We start from the raw sequence: 21,417 nt of genomic DNA, 5'->3' as shown, positions 1-21,417 counted from the left end.
TGTAATGTTTGGAGTCTAGTCATGTCTCTGTATGTAATGCTGGGAGTCATGCCCCTGTATGTAATGTTTGGAGTCTAGTCATGTCTCTGTATGTAATGCTGGGAGTCTAGTCATGCTTCTGTATGTAATATGTTTGGAGACTATTCATGCCTCTGTATGTAACACTTGGAGTCTAGTCATGCCTCTGTATGTAATGCTTGGAGTCTAGCAGTGGCGTAGCTATGGAGCTATGGGCCCCGGTGCGAGTTTTACATTGGGCCCCCCCAAGCACTCTATACGTAACACTTGATACGGCGCAACAAAACCTGCCAACATCATCCAAAGTATGCAAGAAGTGGATGGGAAACAGTTTGTTAATGATTACTACTATTCAAAGCATCTGTAGAAGTGACTATTACCACCACAGGACCAATAAACAGCTTATACTTTGGTTGAGGAAGGACCCCATGGGGCCCCTCTGGCCCAAGGGCCCTGATGCGGTTGCTACCTCTGCAACCCCTATTGCTACGCCACTGGACTCTAGTCATGTCTCTTTATGTAATGCTGGGAGTCTAGTCATGTCTCTGTATGTAATGCTGGGAGTCTAGTCATGTCTCTGTATGTAATGTTTGGAGTCTAGTCATGCCTCTGTATTTAACCCTTGGAGACTAGTCATGCCTCTGTGTTACATCAAGTGGCCAGCTGGGTTGGCTATGGATTTAGAATTTTAGATACATGTCAGTGGGGTTTGCATCACGTGTACTTGGCTTAGCCCGACTGGTTTACTTGTCTTTTCTTGGAACTTTTGGTTCCTGTCTTTGTGCTTTGCGTATTGTGTGAAGAAACTGGTTTACAAATCTTGCTGTGTTTTGGCAAAGTGAAAGGGCATGATGATAATTCCCTAATATTGTGAGAACAACAATCAAAAGTATTAACACAAGCAATAAATAATTACAATTAATAATAATTTTATTTATTTATATTTTAAATAATTAGAAATAATAATTTTATAGTTCTATATGCAGTCCTCATTTTTCATGTACACCATGCCTCCCTTCTATATGTAGTCCCCATTTTTCATGTGCAGCTTTCCTTCCAATCACTCTCTTCTATTTGCAGTACCACTTTCCCAGGTCATGCAGACAGCATCCCTCTCCAGTGTGCATCCCTCCCCAAGGGCAGCAGTCTCCAATTCCATGTGAGGACTCCATATATGCAGTACAGTATTCTTCCATATGTAACATTCCACTTCCATCCTTCATTCCATTGTCAGTTTCCCCCTTATATGAAGCCCCTCCCAGTGTGCATCCCGTTTTTTGTGCAGCATCTCGGATTTCCCCTAAAGCTGCATTTCCACTTGTGCGGTGCGAATCGCAGCGGTAAAAATTCACGAATTATGCGAATTTTCATGCGAATTCGCATGGATGATGATGTATGCGAATTTAACCATGGCAGTTCTGGTGTGCTTTTCCATTGTTTCTATGCGAATTCGCATGCGAATTCGTATGAAAATTCGCATAGCCAAACCTCATGCGAATTTCCTATTAAATACATTGTATGCGATTCGCATAGCGGTATGTGATATGCGAATTCTGATGGCTCTGCCATGCAAATTTTTTCTGCACAGAAAAACACAAAGGAATCCTGACAAGTGGAAACAGTCCCATTCACTTGTATTGCTATGCGAATTTGCATGCAAAAAATGCATGCGAATTCGCGATAGTGGAAATGGGCCCTTACTTGCAGCATCCTACCCTCCATGTGCAACAACCCCCTTCTTAATTGTGAACTTTTCCCTCCACTAGTGTAATATCCTCCCAATGTGCAACCCCCATCCATGTGCAGCAGGCCAGTTCTTTCTTGTGGAGCTTACCCCTCAAGTGCAGCCTCCTCTCTGTGTCCATCCCTCTTCATGTGCAGCAGCCCCCTTCTTCTTTACTGTGCAGCTTTCTGTCCACTTTTGCAGACCCCTCCTTTGTGCAACAGCCCACCCTAGGCCTCGGTCCATGTGGCCTTTGTTGTTCATGAACAATGTAAGGTACAATACCACTCTATATGTAGTCCTCAATCTTGAAGTGGCCTGACAGAAAACACAATATAATACGCATAGCTACTATATTTTATCATGCATTACCCTGTGCAATGGTTTTTTTTATGAAGTCTGAGATAAACAAACTTTAGTAAAACTCTTTCCCGTAATTTACAAGGCTATCGGCCAGCGCCTGCAGGTGGATGTTTTCAGAAGTTCAGAACATGTTTTTTCCTGATGTGTTGCTTTGAAAATATCCATATACAGCAAGTCACTTGAGTTACAGGCTTTGAGAAGTGCAGGATGAGGAGAAGCAGCCCAGTACTGTACAAATGGAATCCTGTCAAAAACCTTGGGGTCTTTTCTTTAACAAAAATAAAGAAAACAATGAAACAGATGGCTATCTGATCAAAACGCAGTTGGTAAATTACGTTATAAGTGTATCACTATTTCTAAAGCACAACTTAAATCCAGGACATTTGTCGCCACAGGATAAGATGACAGAACTCAGTTTAATCTACCGTCTAAAAACAGGGTGACAATAAACTAAAGCAGCTTTTTGTCCTTTTGCAGATATGATCCTGTCCAAAAACCGTACATGCCAATGGTAAGCCCGAGTTTTGTTGGGGGGTCAACAATGTACGCTATGACTACGGAGCCATAACAGAAGAAGAACACTCTCAAAGCAACACTTGAACAACAAATGTCATTACATTAAACTCTTCAGGGCAGGGACAATAACAGGTCTTATCTTGGCCAACCACCCAAAAGTCTGCTAAAATAAAATGGTGAAATCCTGTGGGATCAGGGACTCTTGTATGCTATGTTTCAGAGATGTCTGCTGCTGTCAACTTTTAAGAGCTTTAATTGCTCAATAATCTTCCCTTGGATGGGAGAGGGGCCCTTATCCGCTCACCTCTCATCTCTCTACTCGCTAGGGATGGGGGATGCACTTGGGGAGTTATCTGGATTCTCAGGCTGGCATGCATGTGGTGAGAAATCACTCGGGCTCTCTTGGCTGTATCGCCCACATCTGTCACTAGGTCCTCTCTCCAAGCTGTCATGGGCTACTCTAAATCACAGACTCTCCATTCAGCCGATTTAACCCCCTCTAACCTTCCTGTATAGTCTACTTAGAAGAAATAGAATCGAGGCATGAGATGTCAATGGCTGCGTTCTTGCAATGAAATTTAACAGGCCAAATGGACCGTCATCAAACGCTAGATCACTCTGAAGCTCAGTCCAAAATCATCACTGTGTTAGTGGGTGTCTTTCACAACTCAGTTATTAAAGGTGAAATTCTATGGCACTTAAACATTTTTAATAGTCCCAAAACATCATACTAATCATCAAGCCTTTTACGTCCATCTCTCACATCTGGTCCTTACAGTTTGTTGTAGTACATAGCAACTACATGTTTAAAGGGAGTACTAAAATCAAAATTGGCAACTTACCTGGGGCTTCCTCCATCCCCCGTAGCTCCCAAGGTCCCTCGGCGTCCTCTGGGTCCCCTCCATTGTCCACCTAGCGATCCCGTTACTGCGGCGAATTTACCCGATGTCGTCCGCAACCGCGCATTTTAGTCTTTCGAGAACTGTGCATGCAGCTTACAACGATGTGGGCGTGACCGAGCTGGGAGCACGGCCAGACCGCATATGCGCAGTTCCGGATTACTTTGGGCTACGGGGGGCTGGAGGAAGCCCCACGGAAGTGCCGATTTTTGATTTTAGTAATCTGCTCAGGGTCCTTTTAATATTCATTCAGGGTCCTTTTAATATTCAGTTTAAAAGTCATTTGCTGAAACTAATTAAAAGAACACTTTTTAATCGGCGGATGGCATCAAATCAATGGGATGTATTCAATATATGTTGTTAAAATGCACAGGAAACGCACAGCAATTTTTCCGGCACTTCCGACAGATCGGTTACACGCTGCGCAATTAACACAGTGTTGCCAGGGTACAGCGCTACTCTCAAGTAGTGTAGAGTGCGGTATACTGGTAACTTACCCCTTGCTTAGGAAACCCAGGCTGCTCTAGTTGCCCAACGTGTTCTATGGAGCTGTTGGAAGTACCGGTAAAATTGCTGTGTGCTCCCTGCATATGGCAGTTTTACAGCCACATTGTGAATATGCCCTAGCAAAACATCTTTTTTTTTTTTTTCTACATTAAGATCTGATGTGTTCAAAGTGTTCATTTAATTTTTTTTGAGCAGTGTATTTGGAGCTTGAAGTGTGCCTGAGATGATTTAAAAAAAATTCTTCCAGTTGCCTCCAGTCAGCGCAGGCACAGTCTGGCTGCGCACGAGTGATGGAGTGCGTGTACTGCTGGGGCGCACATGCACAGTACGGGCTAGGGCAGCTAGCGCCTAGCGGAGAATCCAGGCGGCCCTGGAGGAAAGCAAGGGAGTAATCAGCCTCAAGGGGACTGAAGGAAGCCCAGGTATGTTTACATTTATATATATATATATTTTAATCATCTTAGGTTTCCTTTTAAAGGGAACCAGAGATGAAAAAATAAAGCTGTTATACATACCTGGGGCTTCCTCCAGCCCCATACTCGCTGACCGCTCCTACGCCGCCATGCTCCTCCGCACGGAGCTACGAGAACCGGCTCCGCGCTGTCCCGTCAGTCTGAACCAGTCGAAGCGTAGCAGAAGTGCGCCATTTGCGTATCTCTGCAGCAGTGTATGGAGAGATACATAGAGGGCGCACTTTTCCTGCGTAGCTGGCTCCGATGATGTCAGCGACGGGAGGCGGCTCTTGTAGATGCGGGCAGTGGTGGACGGCGGTGTGGGATCGATCAGCGTGTATGGGGCTGGAGGAAGCCCCAGGTATGTATAGCAGCTTTTTCATTTTTTCACCTAGGGTACATCTCTGATTCCCTTTAAGGTACAAACCAATATGTATAGTAATTGGGCAGGCATGGGAGTCATGTTAAAGTAGACCTGTAACTTAAAAACCAACTGAGAGGCTGGGTGCACACATAGCAGAAATGCTAGCGTAGCGGGAAACGCTGTGTTTTATGCAGCAATGTTAGTCTATGGGATGCAAAAGAAGCTGTGTTTCACTGTGTTTGTACAGTATGCGTTCCGCAAACGCTGGTAGTGTTGCATAATATGCAGACTGGCTGCCAAAACGCACATAATGAAAGTCTATGGTAAGGCATTACGTTTTTCATGCTTTTTTTAAATGCGTTTTAATTCAAAAGTAAAGATCTCTGATGTGTTTCCACTTCCTGTTGTCTTCCTAGTGATTTGCATAAACACAAAAAAAAAACACATGCAAAATGCATATGCGTTTTCCATTACTGAACCGCAAATGCATTAAAACGCATTCAAAATGCATCTGCGTAAAAAAAAAAGCAAACACAAGACACACCAAAAACGCTATAAAAACATAAAAAATAGCAAATCGCAAACGCACCATCCTAAAACGCTACTTTTTCACGCTATGTCATATGTGAACCCAGCCAGAGGAATATGGAGATTCACATATTTATTTCCTTTTAAACAACACCAGTTGCCTGCTGGTCTATTTGGCTGCAGTAGTGTTTGAATAACACCAGAAACAAGCATGCAGCTAATCTTGTCAGATCTGACAATAATGTCAGAAACACCTGATCTGCTGCATGCTTGTTCAGGGTCCACGGCTACAATTATTAGAGGCGGAAGAAGAACAGCAGTATAGCCAGGCAACTGGTATTGCTTAAAAGTAAATACATATGGCAGCTTCCATACCCCTCTCACTTCAGTTGTCCTTTAAAAAAAAGTTGCATACTTACGTCAGTAGGGAGAAGCCACTGGATGTTCCAGAGGCTTCTCAGATCTTATTTGGCCCCTCTGCTACCGGTCAGGACACTTTTCATATTTGCGGTAGCGCTGCCCTCCATGTATGAGCGTGGCCGCACTGCGCAGGTGCAAACCCTCTCCGCACTGCACAGTAGCACAGAGCTGCTCATGAATGGAGAAAAAAGCCACGCACCAGTGGGCCTGCAGGCCGTACTCTTCCCCAATGTGCTCACACTCACTAGTGTTGGGCGAACAGTGTTCGCCACTGTTCGGGTTCTGCAGAACATCACCCTGTTCGGGTGAAGTTCGAGTTCGGACGAACACCTGATGGTGTTCGGCCTTTTAAGTTCGGGTCGCCCCGAACTACTGAATGGCCGCCGAACAGGGCCGAACAGGGCCCTGTTCGCCCGAACATGCCGCAATACGGCCCCCCCTATGGGGTCGCAGGCATAAGGGGGGAGTATGCCCCGATCGCGGGGGGGGTCGGACATTTCCCCCACCCCCTCCGCTAGCGTTTCCCCCTCTGCCCGCTTCCCCATAAAAAAAGTTTAAGGCAAGTTAAATAGTACTTGGTGGCTGGCCTGGCACTGGCAGTGGAGTGAGGAGGAGGAGGAGTCCGAGTAGCAGAGTGACGCGTTGAGGCCGGGCAGCGGGCGGTTCAGCGGTAGTACCCTTGTGGTACTTCCGCCCTTTCTCTGACCTCACGTCCTCTACGTGATGACGCATATGAGGGTACGCATGACGCGTACCCTCGTATGCAGAGGACGTGAGGTCAGAGAAAGGGCGGAAGTACCACAAGGGTACTACCGCTGAACCGCCCACTGCCCGGCCTCAACGCGTCACTCTGCTACTCGGACTCCTCCTCCTCCTCACTCCACTGCCAGTGCCAGGCCAGCCACCAAGTACTATTTAACTTGCCTTAAACTTTTTTTATGGGGAAGCGGGCAGAGGGGGGAGCGCTAGCGGAGGGTGTGGGGGGAATTTCCGACCCCCCCCCCCCGCGATCGGGGCATACTCCCCCCTTATGCCTGCGACCCCATAGGGCCCCCAAAATGGGCATGTTCGGGGGTCCCATTGACTTCCATTGAGTTCGGCGTTCGGGCCGAACATGCCGAACATCTGGCCCATGTTCGGCCTGTTCGGCCCGAACCCGAACATCCAGGTGTTCGCCCAACACTAACACTCACAGAGAGCAGTGCGGCCGCAAACAATCTTCAACATTAAAGTCAAAGATTGTTTAGTGGGTCCTAGCAAAAGAACGGAGGGGCGATGGAAGACCAGGCAGCCTCTGCATCATCCAGAGATTTCCCTTTACTGAGGCACACAGTGGCATAGCTAAGGAGCTGTGGGCCCGGATGCAAGTTTTACATGGGGCCCCCCAAGCACTCTGTACATAACAATTGATACGGTGCACCAAAACCTGCCAATGGCAACTACAGTGTCAGAGGTGCAAGAAGGGGATGGGGAACAGTTTGCTAATGATTACCACTATTCAAAGCATCTATAGAAGTGATTATTATGAGCACAGGACCAACAGAGAGCTAATACTGTAGTTGATGGATGGTCCCTCTGGGCCCCTCTGGCCCAAGGGCCCCGATGCGGTTGCAACCTCTGCACCACCTCTTGCTACGCCACTGGAGGTAGGTATCTAACTTTTTTTTTTACGTTACAGGCGTCTTTTAAGTGTCCAGTTAAGGTATCTGCAGACAGTGGTACATTTGTTAAGAGAGGTGGCAGGTGGACCCCGTGATACACAATAAGCCCCAAGGACCTGCCTAGGTTGCCTGGTGGATAATCCTACTCTGGACTATCTGCAGTATAAATGATTATTCTTAAGCACGACATGCATTCCTGTGCGCAGCAGAGAGCTAGAGGCTTATGGGAAGTAGAGTGTAAGAAATGAATGGCAGCTCTGAACTAGTTAGTTCTGGTTTAGATCTTGTCTTATTTAATTAACTTTACACGGGCTTTAATATTAACCAGTAGCCTGTTCATTGCAGTCAGTCAGTAAAAACAGAAATCTTAGTTTGAATACATTTGCAGCTGTATGTGCAAGCCTGACGCCAAGTGTCAAGGTGAAATATTAATGTTAGCATTCTGACCATGGCGTTGCTTATCCTGTGACAGCCGGAACGCAAGGGGAAAGAGGTGCCACGCGTTACCCGCACGTTGCGTTGCATACAGTAAACAGGGCCGGCCCGCCCATGAGGCGGGGTGAGGCGGGTTCCTCAGGCGGCAGGAAGTGGAGGGGCGGCACTAGACATAGAGAGGAAGTGACTGGGGAGAAGAGAGAGAGAGTGCAGGCTGCAGTGTGCAGACGAAGTCCGGCTGATCCTGTGTGGTGCCCGACCTGCCTCCGACCTCGTGCCTGCACACACACCGTGAGTGATCCTCCCCAGCTCCCCTCCGGCTCCGTCGAGGCCGCCCGGACTGTCTGTGAACTTCTGAGACCCTCCCCGCCGCCCCCCATTAGGCTGTGCGCACCTCCCGCCCGCCACCCACATGATGCCGCCGGGCCGGCCTCCGAGTCTGACGACTCTCCGAGCTCAGCTCTGCAGCCTGCGGCCTCTCCTGGCTGTATCCTCCTCCAAGGCTGTATGTGACGCTGCCTTTGGCGGCGGATGCCGCCCGCTCTGCCTCTGCTGCCCTGCGGCTGATTGTCACGCACGGGCGGCGACGTGACGTGAGCGTGACGATGATGAGGCTGGCTCTGGCTGGCTGCCGTCTGCCGCCTCCGGCTGCCGCTCACCAGCCCAGGCCCAGCGCGAGATCCGAAATGGTGGAGGCGGAGCATGCCCGCCGCAGGCCTCAGGCAGCTGTCTGTCCCCTGCCTGCCAGTGCAGGATCATGCATGCATGCGGTGCGGATGCCCGCCCTTCGCCGCCGCCACAGATCCCCGGTGAGTGAGTCAGACTCAGTCACTCACTTGTCACTTACTTTGTTTGCTGCATCACTCAGGGCAGGCTTTTCTTCACAGTCGATTGTGTGGGGGATGATGTAATGTTATAATGTAGACATTAGGGGGGGGGGGCTTGGCAAGGGGAAAAGAAAGAAGCAATGAAGGGGATGACAAAGTCGGGGGGGGGGGAGATGGGGGGCTTGGCAAATGGCAAGGGGAACAGAATCAATGAAGGGGATGACAAAGTGTGTGTGTGGGGGGGGAGATGTGGGGCTTGGCAAATGGCAAGGGGAACAGAATCAATGAAGGGGATGCCAAAGGGGGGGGGGGGGGGCGCCTTCACGATCTTTGCCTCAGGCAGCAGAAAGTCCAGGACCGGCCCTGACAGTAAAGCATACAGTCAATTAATTGTATGCTTTACTGTAACCGTTAACATGCGCAGTGCGTTAACATGCCGCACTCAATTGCACTGCAGCGCACCTGCCGCACTGTGAATGTCGCATAGGCGGTGCATTGCAGTGTGGTGAGCCATATTAAAGTGCAGCCGATACACCGCACCAATGCGAACATGGCCTTATTCTTGTTCCAGCCGAAGATGGGTAGCATAGCACCTGCTTAACAGGGCCTCCTTCATATTGTTTAACCTTCCTGGCGGTAAGCCCGAGCTGAGCTCGGGCTATGCCGCGCAGGAAGATATCTCAGCCCCTGGTGGGGCGATTTGCTCCATTTAAAATGCTGTACGCGCAGCTAGCACTTTGCTAGCTGCGCGTACAGCTTGATTGCCGCCGCTCTGCGGCGATCGCCCGGGCAGCGCTATGGGCTGGATCGGAGGCGTCTGACGTCAGGACGTTGGCTGACGTCCATGACGTCATTCCGATCGTCGCCATGGAGACAGGAGAAGCCAAACAGGGGAGCGCGTTATATACGCGTTCCCCTGTTTGCTATTGATGCCGGCGACGATCGCACTAGAGGGACACATGCGCCCTCTAGTGGTGTTTCATGTAGCTATCACTCTGGTAGCTTTACATGAAACAAAAAAAAAATGTAAAAAAAAGGATTTTTGCCTATATGGCAAAAAAAATTAACCGCCAGGAGGGTTAATAGACCCACTTTCACCATTATATTAATAACACACAGACAAAGAGAACAATATCATTTTAACAACTTAACTATTTAAGGACCGCGCTAATTGAAATCTACGTCATGTTTTGCTGGGCTCCTGGCTGGCCCTACGTAGATTTCAAGTAGCCGCCGCTGCGCGCATCCGCCGTTTCCACCACTCCCCGCCGATCACGCAGCTCAAACCCAACGAGTCTCGCCGCATCTCACAGGCTCTGCCTGTCTCTATGACGGCAGAGCCATGTGAGCCAGTCAGGAGCCGTTTCATTGGCTCCTGGCCGTGTCTATCAATGTAAGCCGCTCCCATTGGCTTACATTGTTAGACACGGTCAGGAGCCAATGAAAGCGACTCCTGACCAGTTCACATGGCTCTGCCGTCATAGAGACGGCAGACTCTATGTCCTGGGGGTCCCGGGGAGCGGCGATGATGGCGGTTGCGGCGGGTATGTGCGACGGTTCGTCCGTATTTCGTCGGAATTCCGCGTTCCTGTACCAGCATTCACTGGTCCTTAACGGGGCAGAGACCGCTGGTACTTAAGTGGTTAAATGACATCTGAAGTGAGAAGTATTTGGAGGCTGTCATATTTATTTCCTTTTAAACAATACTAGTTGCCTGTCTGACATCCCTGCAGCTCTATTTGGCTGCAGCAGTGTCTGAATAGTACCGGAACATGCTAATCTTGTCATACCTCACAGTGATGTCAGAAACACCTGATCTGCTGCATGCTTGTTCGGGGTTTACGGCTAAAAGTATAAGGGCTAGTGCACACAAAAACTGTAACCTTCTCTCAGTTATAACTGAAAGAAAACTGATGTAGTAATGCCCATGTTTTCCTATGGCACATTTCCCACTATATACGGTTTAACTGAAATGTTCATTTCATAATGCTCTGCTATGGAAATAACGCATACCAACGTGCACTAATGCATACTAATGCACACTAACGCATACCAACCAACGCAGTAAGGGTAAAAGGGCCCTTAGGGTCCTTTTACACTTAATGCATTGTTATGCATTAGTAAACGTTAGTTAGTACACATTGGTATGTGTTTTTTCCATAGCAGTGGATTATGGAAAAGCTTTTAGGTAAAACGCGTATAGTGGAACTGTGCCATAGAAAATACCATGGACATTACTTTGAAAATCAGTTCTTTTCAGTTATAACTGAGAGCAACTGATTAAGTGTAAAAGGGCCCTTAGTGTTTTTTAAAGATATTTTTAAAAGCGATTTCCGGCATGTGCCCTAGCGATTTCCTATTTATGCCTAGTGATTTTTGGAGTGTTTTTGTGTAGAGATTTTATACTTCTTCTACACTTTGACCTGGACGGGATCAGCTTTTGAAGAAAAAAGCTTGGAAAATTGCTCTTTTATAGTTTTTTAGATCAATTTTCCACTTTCCTATACTTAACATTGAGGTGTAATTTCCTCGGAAATGTTGCAGGACCTGCGATTGCATTGGGAAAAAAATCATATCGCTCTGGTGTGATCCTTCCCATACAAATATATTAACCAAGCGCTTTTCAAAGCGCTAGCGTTTTTAAAAGCACTCAGAAGCGCTTAGTGTGCACCAGCCCTCATATGCAGAGGATCAGTAGAACAGCCATCCAACTGGTATTGTTTAAAAGGGAATAAATATGTCAGCCTCCATATACCTCTCTCTTCAGTTGTCCTTTAATAAAATTACCATATAATCTCCATCACCTCTTTAAAAATATAGGTTGCCCTTTTTAGCTTTGTCAAATATGTACAATTTAAAACTAAGCCTTTAATCCCAGACACATGGTACCCATTAGATGTAAAGGATGACAGTGTGATTTAGTGTGGCTATTAAATACTGTATTCTTACTTAACGTTTGATACATTACACACCCTCAAGAGATTTCCCATTGCCCATCAGTGGTTTTACTTACATGCTGCTTGTATGTGGGGGTTAATATAAGGGAGGAACCCCCCCCCCCCCCAACACAAAACATATATTCTCCTTATAAATTGCCATGAAGTTGAAATCGGAGACCTTGATTTTGGGCACATTTATAATCAAGCAATCTACTCCAAATGGACACAAGAACCAGCCTCACATAGGACCCCGAGTCAGAGAAACTAATATAATTCAGGTGTGGATCTTGAAACCCTGAGAAAGTTGCAAAGGCCATGCTTTAAAAAATGGGATGGAAAATGCGTCCAGTCTTTGGTTTAATTTGTAAAAATGAGTCTAGTCAAGCAGACCTGCTTTTTGTTTTTCTTTTGAGGTTCAGATGTCCTTTTATGATGTCTTCCTATTATAAGTGAACTTATAACATAAACAGAGTTTGTTATATCTAAACTCCCAGTTGCCTGCTGATCACTAATTCAGCAACAGTATACTCTCTCACGAGAGGAGCCTTATTTGTGGCTACAAGCACTATTAGGCACTGCTATTTGGCCTGAGGAAGTGGGTATGCACCCACAAAACACGTTGCCAGTGCAATAAAATTCTATTAATACGCGAATTTGTCTTGATTGAGGTAAGCCACCTTACTTTTTTCATTTTAATAGTTTTTAACGCATTTTATCTTCTCTGGGCGCCACTTTCCCCTTTATCCTGTGCCTTCACCCTCCTTTCGGAGGGGGATCATCCCTCTTTGACCAATTTAGGTCATTTGAGGTTTGCTTTGTATCAAGCGTGCGACCATCACCAGCTCCGTCTGGTCACCTGCGTGGAGTCAAAGTTATACATCTCCACCTGCTTCTAGTGGTCGGCTGCCCTTCTGCAACCCACCTTTGTGAGTATAATCCATCCTCATATTTTACATACTTCTGGTACTGCGACATACTGCACCATTTGGGCTTCTGTTGTCTTTGTGTTTTCTTTCTGCAGGGTTCAATTTTCATTATCACTACTTTTTGTTCATTATAGCAAACTCCAGGGGACTGAGAAAAGTGGTTTACTATATCAGAAGTTTATTATATCAAAAATAGTCCTAGAAATGGCCCAGCAAGCTTGTCCTGGTACAGTCTTTGCCACAAAGGACCAACTCTGTCCTCCCATTGAAGGTACAGTACAATAGGTTGCATCTGTGCCACTAAACTTGCTGTACAATGGCTCCGCCCAGCAATTTTACTGCACTTTGATGTATATGCCCCAAGGGGTCACGCTACTCGTGTACTGTGTGTCGCACTAATAGAGTCATTCGTGGTACTACTTGCTGCCAGAAGTAAGGGTAACATTGCCATGCACTGACTGTGCATGCCAGTAATACCGCAATTTTGTGCATCAAGCCCTAGGTGAGATAAATTGTGATTTAATCAATAAGGTGTGATAAGCAGTGGCTGGATAGTGTAATGGTTAAGGGCTCCGCCTCTGACACAGGAGACCTGGGTTTGTATATTGGCTCTGCCTGTTCAGTAAGCCAGCTCCTTTTCGGTAAGGAGTTACAGTATATGGGGGAGACTCCTTTACACTGTGTAAAGGAGTCTCTAGTGGCTGCCTCACAAGCACTTTGAGTCTGACAGGAGAAAAGCGCTATGCAAAAAAAGGATTTATTTTATAATTCCTGTGAGTTTTGTGAATCAGCTCTCTCATCTCTTGTATCTCTTGAGTCATCCTTCCTTATCCTATCTTTACCTCATCAATTATCTCTCTTCATTTTTTATCTGGAAAATAAGTAAGGTGAGAAAAGTCATGAGATACACTTTGGGAAACAACTCTTAAAGTGTACCTGAGACGGGGATGGGGGAAAAATGATACATACCTGGGGCTTCGTTCAGCCCCCTCCAGGCTTATCACTCTCTCGCGGTCCTCCTCCGCCTCCTTTTTCTTCTGTAACTGGTCCCCGAAAAGTCCTCCAGTCGGCGCAGATGCAGTCCGGTGGAGCACACTCCCCTGTCGTTCTCCAGTGGCTGAGAGCGTTCTGCACCTGTACAGTACTGCGCAGCCACAGAACACTCCCGGCCCTGGGAGCGTGACCGGGTGCGCGAGGCAGGGCTGCGCATGCGTAGTATGCCTCAGACCGGTGGACTTTCCAGGGCATATTGCACAAGATCAAGGAGGACAGCAAGGGAGCGTTAAGCCTGGAGGGGGCTGGAGGAAGGCCCAGGTATGTATAATCCACCCCCCAGTCTCAGGTTCTCTTTATTTCCGCTCAACTATCTGTCTGTTAGACAAAAGTTGGGCATGTGAACGTGTGACAAACAACTAGATGTGTGACTGATAACAGGCGGTTTGCTTGATATGACAGGTGGATCGGATCGCACGACAGTTGGGCTGATATCATGCAGCTGGCCGTGGGTGTATAAGTCATTTGAACAACTTGTACTTGTTTTGAATGTGGCCATATCGTGCAGTCTGTCATTTAGCTTACATGAGCAGTATGCAAATAAGCTTGTCGTTCAGTTGGTTGGTGTGCGGAAAATACAAGTCATGCAATCGCTTGGTCGTGCGGTCGGTCATGTCGTCAGGTTGGTTGTGTAAAAAAGTTGCAAGTGTGTTCAAGCCTTTACAGCCATTTTTTTATATTAAAGGCTAGGGTTTTACTTATATTTGTATTATGAGGTTCCCTGCACACAAGCCAAACACATTCCATCCTTTTTACTGTAGATCTTTTTTTTACACTTTGCCTAGCGTTCTTCTTTAGATTCCTGTATAGATCTGTGGCTGCTACAATGCTCTCATTAGTAATATTTAGTTAGCTAAGCATTGCGGAAGTCCAAATAGCTGCCGATAGCTCGCAGGCAAGAACTTGTAGTTATAATAAAAAATAATAGGTAGCATCTGTGGCCATTGGCTGAGTCACTGGCACAGAATGCTGATAAAAGTCAGTTGCTGGAAAGTCTTCGCTAACAACTTTGCCATTGCTGCTCAAACATGTAAAATGTGAGTCCACTTTCACTAAGAAACCAGTCATCATGAAATCATCTTTACTCACGTTAGCAAAGCAAGTTACCGTAGCAATGCTCACATTATTTGAGTACCGCAGGGTGTGCTCAGGCGCGTAACAATTTGGGCTGCAGCCCCTGCACCTGCGGGGGGGGGGGGGGGGGAGCAGGAGGGGTCAGCTCCTGGCCGTTTTGGGGAGCAGGAGGGGTCGCAACATGAGGGGAAAACGTAGCTGCACATCGGTGGGGAGGAGGGACAGTCCCCTCCCTTACCTCGGGCTCTCCCCTCAGTGTGCTCCCCTCCTGCAATTATCGGTGTGGCAGCAGGCGTTGGACAGGAACACATACCTCCATGCGTTCCGTGTGCCAGAGATTCCGATCTGTCTGAAGTGTCTGACACTACTTCCTGTTTAAACAGGAAGTAGTGTGAAGCACTCGGAGATGGACCTCCGCGGTGGATGGAGATATGTGTTCCTGCCCACTGCCCGCTGCCACTGATGATTGCAGGAGGGGAGCGTGCTGAGGGGAGAACCCGAGGTGAGGGAGGTGGACTGTCCCCCCTCCCCACCGATGTGTGGCCACGCTTTCCCCTCATGCTGCAACCCCTCCTGCTCCCCAAAACGGCGCAGGGGGGGGGGCTGTGGTTTTTTTTTGCAGGGGGGGCCGGTGATTTCTAGTTCCGCCCCTGGTTGCGCTAATAACGTAACTCGCAGAACACTGTCGGCGGTAGTAACTGTAACTTACCTCTGCTTCATGCATCAACCTTAAAGGATACCCGAGGCGACATGTAAATTGATGAGATAGACGTGTATGTACAGAGCCTAGCACTAGTGTTGGGCGAACAGTGTTCGCCACTGTTCGGGTTCTGCAGAACATCACCCTGTTTGGGTGATGTTCGAGTTCTTTAGTTCGGGTTCGCCCGAACTACTCAATGCCCGCCGAACAGGGCCGAACAGGGCCCCTGTTCGGCCGAACAGGGCCCTGTTCGCCCGAATATGGCCCCCCTATGGGGTCGCAGGCATAAGGGAGGAGCATGCCCCAATCGCGGGGGGGTCAGAAATTCCCCCCACCCCCTCCGCTAGCGCTCCCCCCTCTGCCCGCTTCCCCATAAAAAAAGTTTTCTGAAAGTTAATAGTACCGGTGGCTGGCTGCAGTGGCTGGCTGGCAGTGGTGTGAGTGAGGAGGAGGAGTCCGACTAGGACGCGTTGAGGCCGGGCAGCGGGCGGTTCAGCGGTAGTACCCTTGTGGTACTTCCGCCCTTTCTCTGACCTCACGTCCTCTACGTGATGACGCATACGAGGGTACGCTTTAACACGTTTTTCAGCGCAGCAGATGTGAACGAGGCCTTACTTGTAGTTTCTTTTTCTTTTGGTCAGGCTGCTGTTTTCTCATGGTAATTTTGAGGTATGGTGGGTACACGTACACTTTAGGCTGGGTGTGGTTCTGGATTGGATGTGGTGTATTTTAGTTTTGGTTCAGCGTCCAGGATACTAATTGTTCTTTGCTGCACAAATTTTCACAGCGCACTAGTCGCTTTGCTACTGGAGGTGGATACAGTGGACACATGGGCATAGCAATCATTCCTGCAACCTCTGCCATCGCAGGGGGGCACGAAAGCTTGGGAGCCCCTCCTCCTCCATCTCCCCAACCGCAAGTGCAGCCAATTAGCAAAAAAAACCTCCCTGTTTGCTCACAAAAAACGTGTGCAGGAGAGTGTATAATTTTTCCTGCTTCCAGGCACTGCTTCACAACAGAAAACTTTTTGCTGCCATTCACCGGCTCCCAATCACGTGACCCAAATGGTCACGTGACTTTTAATTAAAGTAAGTGTCGCCACTTTAGCAGTGAATAGCTAAAGTATGTTTAGGAGAATAGTGGTAATGGGTATAAGGGAAAATGTATCTTTGAATTTGCCACCAGGGTTTCCCATTGGTCATTGCACTAATCAATGGGATACCTCCATTTTAACCACCCTGGCGTTCTGATTAAATCGCCAGGGTGGCTGCGGGAGGGTTTTTTTTAAATAAAAAAAAAACTATTTCATGCAGCCAACTGAAAGTTGGCTGCATGAAAGCCCACTAGAGGGCGCTCCGGAGGCGTTCTTCCGATCGCCTCCGGCGCCAGGGTGGCTGCGGGAGGGTTTTTTTTAAATAAAAAAAAAACTATTTCATGCAGCCAACTGAAAGTTGGCTGCATGAAAGCCCACTAGAGGGCGCTCCGGAGGCGTTCTTCCGATCGCCTCCGGCGGCCAGAAGTAACACGGAAGGCCGCAATAAGCGGCCTTCCGTGTTTCGCTTACCTCGTCGCCATGGCGACGAGCGGAGTGACGTCATGGACGTCAGCCGACGTCCTGACGTCAGCCGCCTCCGATCCAGCCCTTAGCGCTGGCCGGAACTGTTTGTTCCGGCTACGCTGGGCTCGGGCGGCTGGGGGGGACCCTCTTTCGCCGCTGCACGCGGCGGATCGCCGCGCTGCAGCGGCGATCAGGCAGCACACGCGGCTGGCAAAGTGCCGGCTGCGTGTGCTGCTTTTTATTTCATTAAAATCGGCCCAGCAGGGCCTGAGCGGCAGCCTCTGGCGGTGTTGGACGAGCTGAGCTCGTCCAGACCGCTCAGCTGGTTAAGAGACCCCATTGGCTAGTGCAGGGCTGGGCAAACTACAGCCCGTGGGCTTTTTTCAGCTCATGTTTTTTTCTTTAACCCGCCTGATGCATAATGTTAGGCTTAACTCACTAATTGCACTTTTCAGCATCGATCTCCATGGCCACAGGGGCATCATGTGACCCGCCCTCAATACATGCTAGCATGTCACATGATGCTGCTTAGGCCATGGAGATTGCCACTGGAAAGCCACTGGAAGGTGCAATTAGGTGAGTTAAACGAATCATTATGCACTGCCTGCAACTCTGCATTGAGGGAGGGAGGAGAGGCATGATAGAGGAATGCGGCCCACAGTGGAAAAAGTTCCATCTTTTAAATCAGTGTTCAATAAAGTCAAAAAATCTTGAACACAAGTCTTTAACCATTTCAGCCCGCGGGGATTTTTCACCTTATGCATGAGAGTAATTTTCACCTCCCATTCATTCGCTAATAACTTTATCACTACTTATCACAATTTATTGATCTATATCTTGTTTTTTCCGCCACTAATTAGGCTTTCTTTGGGTGGTACATTTTGCTAAGAATTCTTTTTTTATAAATGCATTTTAATAGGATTAATAAGAAAAAAATAGAAAAAATTCATTATTTCTCAGTTTTTGCCCATTATAGCTTTAAAATAATCCACGCTACCATAATTAAAACCTATGTATTTTATTTGCCCGTTTATCTCGGTTATTATACCATTTAAATTTTGTCCCTATCACTATGTATGGCGCCAATATTTTATTTGGAAACAAAGGTGCATTGTTTCCGTTTTGCGTCCATCACTATTTACAAGCTTATAATTTAAAAAATGTTAGTAGTATACCCCCTTTAAATGCATATTTAAAAAGTTCAGACACTTAGGTAACTATTTATGTCTTTTTTTTTGTAATTTTTTTTTTCCATTAAACATTTTATTTGGGTAATATTTTGGTGTGGGAAATAAACAGTTAATTTTTAATGTTGTTATATGTGTAAATTGTAATGTAAAAAATATGTAGATGTAGTTTTACTATTTGGCCACAAGATGGCCACCTTCAGTTTTTTTCCCCTCCTTGTGCTTCTTGCTAAGCAGAAGCACAAGGGGGATGCGGAAATTTTGACGTGCAGAAAGACTGAAGCCTCTTGTAAGAGCGCTTTGGTTATTCTGTGGGAGACATGGATCGGTGATCGGGGACCATGTTCCCGTTCACTGATCCCAGGGCTACCGGGCAACACCACGTGGGCACGCCTACGATCATGCACGGGAGCGCGCCGAAGCGCGGCACCGCAGCAGAGCAGCTGCCCGGACATGAGCTTCACGTCCGGGTGGCAGAAATGGTTAAAGTGGTATTAACTCTGACATAATATTCAATAAAAATGTGTTTTCCTACTTTTTATATCCCATACAGTTTTCACAATTGCTTTTGTGCATAAGTATTATTATTCATTTAGAAATTACAAGTTCCCAAAGTACAGTTTTATTTGCTCAGAAAGCTGCTGTTGCATTTTATTCATAACTTGTGTATTTATATTGTAATGTACCCAGTAATGATTTCTGAGCAGTGTATCAGTTTTGGACACATTAGAAGTAGTTTCTGCACAGAGTCAGGGAATGTTTACATTCCTCTCAGCTACAAAGAAGTAAACACAAGATAATGTTATCACCAGTTCAGATGCGGATCTCCCTGCAGGGAGCTTTCTGTTGAAGAACTAGTGCTGGGAACACACAATACGTTTTTTGCAGTCGATTCTCCATGTGATCGATTCCAGGAGAATCGGACATGACAGAATTTATCTATCGAAGGCATCTATTGGAACGATTCTTCCGCAAAAACGAAACATGTGTTCCCAGCATTAGTCCTGTGTTTTAACCCTTTGAATGCTGTCCTGCTAGAAAAAAAATGGTGGTAGTATATTATATGCTGTAAATCTTTTAGAGCAAAGAATAAATGCTGGGTTTTATACCACTTTGAATAAATGACTATTTATCCAAACTAGAACATTTCAAGGGATATGCACAGTAACCTTTAACTTAGTTGATAATTTCAGAATTTTTTAAAATAAACATTTTTTTTTCCCGGTTGGAGATGTAGGCATTCTTTGGTTGGCTCCACTTTTACTTACGGAGCAATGTCAGATTTCTGTCGGTCACAAGGCAGTCATAGAAACAGACGCATGAGTGCCTTCAAGTGATTCTGTCTTGCGTCCAGCTCACTCTTGTGGCCTGTCGCTGGATAAACCATTTATGATGGTGATGACAGATGTCTGTAATCCTCGGGATTAAGACATAAAATCATGGTGACACATTTAATGGACGAGCCTCCAGCCATGAAAGAGTGGAGATGAAAATGTGTTGTTTTGCCCCACTTTCCTTCTGCAGCCCCCATGGACCCCCAGTCAGCAGTGTGTGCAGGAAAACATCCTCCTCTCTAATGAAGATAGATGGATTACTAGTGTAAACAGTGACTTGTTCACAGGCTGATGTTGTCATCTGGCCTCTTTACTTCTCACTTGGCCGTGTTTCATGGTGGAATAGAAAACACAGCCTTTCCCTCAACCCTCCCAGCAGTAATCCTGAGACCCCCAAAATGCAGATTAACCCTTTCCATTTGGCTTTCACCATCTCAGTGACGGAGATTCATCAATACAAAAAGTGAAACATCTCTTTTTCTCACACTTCTACTGGTCCCAGTGGAACGCTCTAAAACTATTACTGCATTAAAGCTGTCTGCTCCCCCGGACAACCACGTGTGCTCATCCAGGGCTTGAGCAATGCATACGGTTTAGGGTTGTTATTCTGAGAGCTACAGGGCTTCAAGATGAAAGACGGGTTTCAGCCTGGTATACACTTTCAATTATGATTGGCCAATCACTGACCAATTTTACCACCTCCGTGTAGTATGAGAGTCAACAGATATTGAATACTATGAGCAGACCGTGTAGATAAACCCTGGTTCTATATGGACGTGATTAAATTGTTCAGTAACTGGGCAATCAAATTTAAGCTGTGTGCCAGGGTTTAGGCTCAGTACATACTAGCATCATGGAGGGAATGTCACTTGCAATGACGGCCCAATTTAACCACATCCATGTAGCAAGTGGGCCAACAGATTTTGATACTATGATCAGATTGTGAAGCTCTTGAACTACATGGGAGTGGTAGCATTGGCTAATCATTGCATGTGTGTACCAGACTTTAGGGTGCATATACACATCCAAATTTGATTGACCAATACCTGGCCAATTTTACCACCTCCATAGTATTCAAAATCTGTTGGTCCTCATACTACATAGAGGTGGTAAAATTGGCCGATCATTGACCAATAAAAATTGTATGTGTGTATGCACCATAAAGTCTGATACAAATGCAATTTTAATTGGCCAATGATTGAATAATGTTACCACTTCTATGTACAATGAGAGCCTACCTATACAATCTGTACCTCCATAGTATTCAGAATGTGTTGACTATCGTACTACATAAATAGATTGTATTGGTAAGTTCACATAGTACATGGGAGTGGTAAAATTGGCCAGTCACTGGCCAATCAAAAACGGATGTGTGTATCAGACTTTAAGCCTGGTTTACACTTTAATTTATTATTGACCAATCACTGACCTATTCTACCACCTCCATGTAGTATGAGACTGGTTTCACATTATCATTAAAGAGAAACTTCAGCCTAAACAAACATACTGTCATTAAAGGGGCACTTAAGCCAGAAAAAAAAATGAGTTTTACTCACCTGGGGCTTCTACCGGCCCCCTGCAGCAGTCCTGTGCCCTCGCAGCCACTCACTAATCCTCTGGTCCCCCGCTGCCAGCTAGTTTCGTTTTTGCCGACAGGCCCGACAGGACTGGCCACGTGTAGCTTTCTCCGCATTCCCGACTGTAATTAGCGCTATTGCGTGCCGCAACGCGTACAAAAATACGCATTGCCGCATATCTATGCATAGGTAATGCGGCAACGCATATTTTTAGTACGCGTTGCGGCCCGCAATAGCGCTAATCACAGTCGGGAATGCGGAGAAAGCTACGCATGGCCAGTCCTGTCGGGCCTGTCGGCAAAAACGAAACTAGCAGGCAGCGGGGGACCAGAGGATTAGTGAGTGGCTGCGAGGGC

The sequence above is a fragment of the Hyperolius riggenbachi genome, chromosome 3 (assembly GCF_040937935.1).
Source record: "Hyperolius riggenbachi isolate aHypRig1 chromosome 3, aHypRig1.pri, whole genome shotgun sequence".
Lineage (NCBI taxonomy): Eukaryota > Metazoa > Chordata > Amphibia > Anura > Hyperoliidae > Hyperolius > Hyperolius riggenbachi.
Note: the sequence above shows the minus strand (reverse complement) of the source record.